Raw genomic sequence first — 6,420 nt, 5'->3', positions numbered from 1 at the left:
CTCTAAACTTGTACTTAGTTAATAATTATATTTTAAAGTTTATTATTTGTTAGAAAATCAATGTTTTTAATCAAAAATACTTTTTAGAAACTCAAAGTTTGGGTTTACTGAGAAAACTATCCTTAAGTTTTTTTTACATTTTTACGTTTATTTATAGCTTCAAAAATAGCAATAGCATCACTTAAAATTTTAAAATACCAAACTATAACAAAGTTAAAAACAGTTAAAGTTTGTTTAAAAAGTGGTGAACGTTTGAAAACTTCCATGGATACGTTTAGTTTTTTAGGAACAAACCGCTAAATAAAAACTAACTTTTCCAGTGTTAAAATTAAAAAAAAAAGTTTTGCTTAATGTTTTACATAACTTTAATTCAACACTTTTTATTTACTCTACAGTGTAGAGTCTACACTTATAAATTTTTTAAACTTTAAGTTTTTGAATAAACTTTTGTATAGCTTGTAGAGTAGCTTTTTAAAAGTAAACAAAAATGTGTCTACAATTTATTCCTAGCTTATCATTTCATATAACAATGTTATTACAACACTATTTTAAAAGCTTCGTAAACATTAACTGTAAAACTTAAGCTAAAAATAAGTAAAATATTAGCCAATCAGAAGCGACCTTAGACCTGTAGCCGACGCAAAATTGACACTAAAACTGTAGTTTATAAAACTTTATAGAGTTATGTACTTATTATTTAAGTACAGTTTTACTTTTGAATCTCAAATATAAAAGACTTACTAAGAACTACAAAAACGATTCAACTTAAAAAAAACATATGACAAAGTTTATTTCATTTTATAACATGTTATTAATCACATAAGTTTCTGTATATTCTAAAACTTGAAAAAAAATGAAAGTTTGTTATTAATGCTCAATTTTTGTTGTTTTCCACTCAAAATGGTTGTTTGTTTAACCACTCAAAATTTATTCATTTCTATCAGATTCAGGTTGAATATTTAACAAACTAATTTCTTTTTTTTTGAAAAAAGACTTTATTTTTCGCTGAATCAATGGAAAAACTACATTTGCCAACGAAAAACAGAATGAAAACAACAAAACAAGTATAAAAATAAACTCCGATAAATTGATACCAGTTTCAATGGTTAAACTTTTAGAATCGACACCTTCGAATGTCCCGTTGAAATTTTCCACCAGAGTAATTCTTCCGCATTTGAAACTCATCTTTGTTGTAGTTTAAATAGAAAACATTCGAATCTTTTTATATGCGAAAAAAAAGGGGCAACAAAAACCCCGAAAAATTTTCCCTGCGGAAATAAATGCGGGAAATATTTCGCTAAACAAACAAATTTAATTTGTTTATAAAGGACGCTTATTCGCTTTTACATTAGTTGCCATAAAATTAGGTCCCATAAAATTAAAAAACATTGTGATCTCATTTCCTTTACTAAAAACTGTTAATAGTTGCATGGATTTGGAAAGTTGCAGTGTTTAAACTGTTCTCAGTTCTAAAAAACATACTTTGAATAGATTGTTATTAACGTTGAACTTTAATTACTTCAACAAGTATTAGAAAAAAATACAAAAAAAATAATTATCATAGTCTAATGTTCAACAAGATAAATAATGAAATACTTTAAATTGACTATTTTACCATCTCATACTTTTTTAGAAAATCTTAATAAATAAATAAGTTGTTTAATAACTTGCGTTTGTTTTTCATTACATGAATATACTTAAATGTAAAAGTAGAAATTTTAAAATTATTTTAATTCAGGTATCTGAAAACTTCGACCTAAAAATAAAATTTAGAATATAAGTTTACAGCCGTTAAATTAATTCAAGGATAAAATAAAAATCAACAAATTAAAAGTTAGGTGCAAATAATTTGACAAAAGTAGTTAAAGAGCTTCAATTTTTAGAAAGTTAATTTTTTATATGTCATTTTTAAAAACATTTAAATGTTCGTAAAAAAGTCTAAACTAAACAAAAAATTACTAATTCAATTTTTTTTATGTGTTATAGAAAGTTCAAATCATTATAATTTGGTTGTTAAAAGTAAATTAGGCAATTTATATTTTGCATGTATGTACGAAAATAAACAGCTGTATTGAAGTTCGATAAATTTTTAATTTATACTCATAATTCTCTTACCGATTTTGTTCTATTTTAATTAAATTACTTTTTTTGTCATATATATGTTACATGTGAACTTCAATGCATAGTTTATTTAAGAATTTAATCATTTTTATACGAAAGATTTAAAACAACGTTTTAATTTTATTTCATTATTTTATTTATGACGTAGAAATCTGAGTTCATACAAAACTAAAAATTAGAAATTTCTCAACTTTTCTAATAAAAGTTTCAAAACTTTACTCAAAAGCAAATGTCTGAGAACAGGGGACCAAGGAGATTCGGCCCGCGGCGGCCGTTCCCAGGGAGCAGGCCCCCACCCACCAGACCCCTTATCAACCCGAGGAGGCCCCAGCAGCCGGGACTGATGAAACAGGCGGGTGCCACGGCGGCAGGTGTGGCCGCGGGAACTGTCCTGGGCCACTCGGTCAGTAACATGCTGTTCGCACCCCGTGGACAAGGACAGGTTATTTATATGTTTTATGATTAATTAAGTTACTGTATTTACTTTTATAGTTCTAACTCAGTTTTTTTTATTTATAAGTTAGTATGTTTTTTTATGATGTGAATGAAATTAAATAAGTACTTTGGTTAAATGAAAGAAAAGTATGCTAAAAAATAGAGTTAATCTGAAATATATATACATTTATTGCCATGTGAATAAAAACGATTAATTTTTTTCAACAAGTTTTAGTTTTTCACGATTGTTTTTTTTCTTTGATTAGTATAAAATAATCAGTTCATATAAAGTAATTGAAAATTTAAAACGATAAGTTTGATAAACAGTTAAGAAATGTTTTTAGTTTTTTAATTTTTGTATGCACAGCTCAAAACTAAATTGAACTATTTACTAAACAGAGCCACGTTAAATAAGACGATATTTTACCAGAGCTAATGTTTTTATATATTTTCTAAGCTGTTTATTTGGTTTTGAAAAATTGTGTAGGTACAGCTAAAGCTAAATATTGTACTGAACTGTAATCAACTTTTTGATTGTTTGTTACTTGCTTGAATACTTAAATCGGAAACACCTATGTTTGTAAAAATATTTCATAAGTTTAGGTACAGTCAAAATATTAATAAGCACCCGCGTTAGATACGCACCAAATCTCGAAAAAAAAGAGGGTCTTAACTTTGTAAAAAAACAAATTAAGCTAATTCTACAAAACAAAAGATGTCAATATGATTGTTGCAAACAAAACACAACTACTTACAAAAATATATTAATTCTAAAATAAAAAAGAAAAGATCCTATTTTTGTAAAAAACAAGTTGAGATTATTTATTGATCGGAGTGAAAAAGGTCTTGCTTATCTCAAAATTGTAAATAACGAACTTTTACCTTAATGAATAAAGTTCGTACCTTATCGACGTTGCTGAACAATAAAAACATATTGTTTTGAGCTTTATGTGTTTAAAAGTTCGTATAAAACAAAGAAGCATTTATTTTCGTTTAAACTTTAGTTTATAATGTTAGTGTTAGATTTCACCCTCATAGAAAACCCAAAACTTAATAACTAACACATTAGGGCTTTGATTAACCAATAATTAAAAAATAAAAAACATTTCAGACAGATAAACGTTTTTATTTTTGTTTTAACTTTGGTTACAATATTAGTGTAAGAGTTTGTATTTATGAAACGCCCTTAATCTTAACTATAAAAACTCATTTAATCATGAACTTAAAAAATAATAGTATTTCAGACAGGTCCATAAAAGTTAGAGTTTACACTTATGGAAACCGAAAAAACTTAATGATTATATGTATTACAATTTTTATAATCAAAAACTTGAAAATATTTCAGTCAGATCAAGGGGGTGAAGGTTGCCCCCCAATTCCGTGCGAGGGACCCCTGAGAAAGTTTCTGGAATGTTCCCAGGACTACGCGGACACAGACCTGAACAAATGCGCTGAACTTTTTGAAAAACTCAGAGTCTGTTCCGAGAAACAGAATCAATAAATAAAAAATATTAAAATTTAGAAATTGTTGTTGTTTTGTTTATAATTTGATATGTTATTTATGGTCAGAGTAAATAAAAAATTATAAAAAACTAACGTTTTTCTTTCATTGTAAAATACTAAAAACTTCTTTTAGAAATTTGAAAACTTCTGCGTATAGCAGTTTTCTTTTATAAAACTTTAAAGTTTATTTCAGCAGTTCAAAAGAAATTATATCGTAGATTCAGTATAAAAAACTTATACGCCTTAAACAATAAAATTTTTCTCTAAAATCCTTGTTTTTCAAACAAAATAAAACTCAATAATTTATCTTAATTGAATTTAGGAGGCATAGTTTCAATAAAAAATAACTCAAGTTTAAATACAAATTTACTTCTTATAAAACATCAACTATTAGTTTTTGATAGGAACAAGATTAAGTTAGGATATTATGATCAATAAATTTACCACTTAATACTATAACTTTTAAACTAAATGGTGTATAATATTTTTAATCAAATTGACAATCTATGTAGTATTTGGTCATTTTTATTGTATCTCTCCTTTACCTTTAAATTAATTGCCTACTGAAGAAGATTTTGTAAGTACTTTAGGCAATATAACGAATACTAATAAATTTGTAGATTTTTTTCTTAAATAAAAAAAACTTTTTTATTTAAAACGTTCGATAAAGACAAAAAAATCACGAAAAACATCACACAACCAAGGGAAGATTTGTTAGAGTTGATTTTTACTTTTGTATAACATTTTTCTTTAACTTTTTTTTTATAGTACGCAATAAGTATTTAAACAGTTTAAAATTAAAAAACAGAACATAATATGATTTGTTAATTTTTTTTTCAAGTGTTAAAAAGGTATTCATTTAAATAATAAAAAGTAGTTTTGTAGCTTTATTTCAGTTCAATAAGTTTCAATACTGTCATTTTTTACTATTCAAATATTCGTCTTTAAGTTGCACAAATAAGCAGAAATTGTATTTTAGCTATTAAATTTTTTAATAAACTATAAGCTTTTGGTATGCTATGTGTGTTGTGCTACGTGGTGTACGACTAGATAACAAAAAGGTTCTTTCGTTCACTAGGTCATTTGACCAAACTTTTTGGCGACTTTTTTATCGTTTAATAAATAATAATACTTTATTTCATTTCTAGACTATTACTTAGTTTTATAGTCTCACTAGTTAAATATAATCAACTGTTAATTTTTCTTTAATATAAATAGAAAAAAAGGTAATCGTTTTTGGTAGCTCAAAAACTGTATTAATGTAATAATATTAAAAATAAGGAAATATATACTACTTGAAAATAGTGAGTTTTTATATATCAATGTTTAGTTTCTTAAATCAATTTTCTAAGTTGTGTTTGTAAACTCAACCTTCGTTTTTGTGAAACTTTATTTCAAAATATGGTTTGTTGACTTCAGCTTGAACATTCAACCATGTGAACATCGATTTGTGTGTTTAGTTTTAACTATGTGGAAAAACAATGTACTAAGGAATTTTTTCAACTGTAGATATAAAACAATTTTTTGAATATAGATCTCGCTTAAATGTTCGTTTAAGGTTCCATGTAATATTCGACTTTTATTTGTCATCTCACGTTAATTTGATGCAATATAATGTTGCAGTAAGGTAGAACGAACTAGCCACAGAGTTAAAACGCTTTCAAAAAAAATCTAAGTTGTGTTTTTGTTTTAAAGTGTTCTATTTTGAAAAAATTGAAACACCTTGTGATCTAAAATTTAAAGCACATTAAAAAATTTTCAAAGATCCGCTCAGGCTCCTACCATAACTTCTAAAAGTCGTGCACCTTTTAAATTACGAAAGAATAAGTAAACTACTACACAACAGTACCGGGTCCAAACGCCGGATCTGGCCATAATTTAGCAAGATCGGGATCCAACCAAAACTTGATAAAAAAAAAGATAACAAGGCCGGATCTTGATATGAAAACATGGTCCTATCTGGTTTCGATCGGACGTGAATTCAGATTCCAGGTCGAGAAAAGCTCAACACTAGTGCACACTAAATAATTAATAACATGTTTGTAAGATATATCATAAGTTATGTACTTTTCCTATTACACAAGTTCCAATCACAAACATCAGTTTTTTTTTTCTGCACGTTACCGCAGTACACGAAAGTTAACTATTTTTAACTTTTAAGTTTCATAATTTATGCAAAAAAAAACTATGTCAAATAAAGATCTCCGTAAACTAGTATATTTCAAACACAGAAGTGAAACGCAATATTTAAAACATTTTTTTAAAAGATCATGGCAATCGATTGGTAAGCGAATATTTACTTTTATAGCATTTTTTATATTGTTTTTCTATTTGATGAAAAACCTGTTTAAAAGCTTGTAA

This window comes from Thalia democratica, chromosome 6 (genome assembly GCF_965202585.1).
Source record: "Thalia democratica chromosome 6, ktThaDemo2.hap1.1, whole genome shotgun sequence".
Taxonomy (NCBI): Eukaryota; Metazoa; Chordata; class Thaliacea; order Salpida; family Salpidae; genus Thalia; species Thalia democratica.
Note: the sequence above shows the minus strand (reverse complement) of the source record.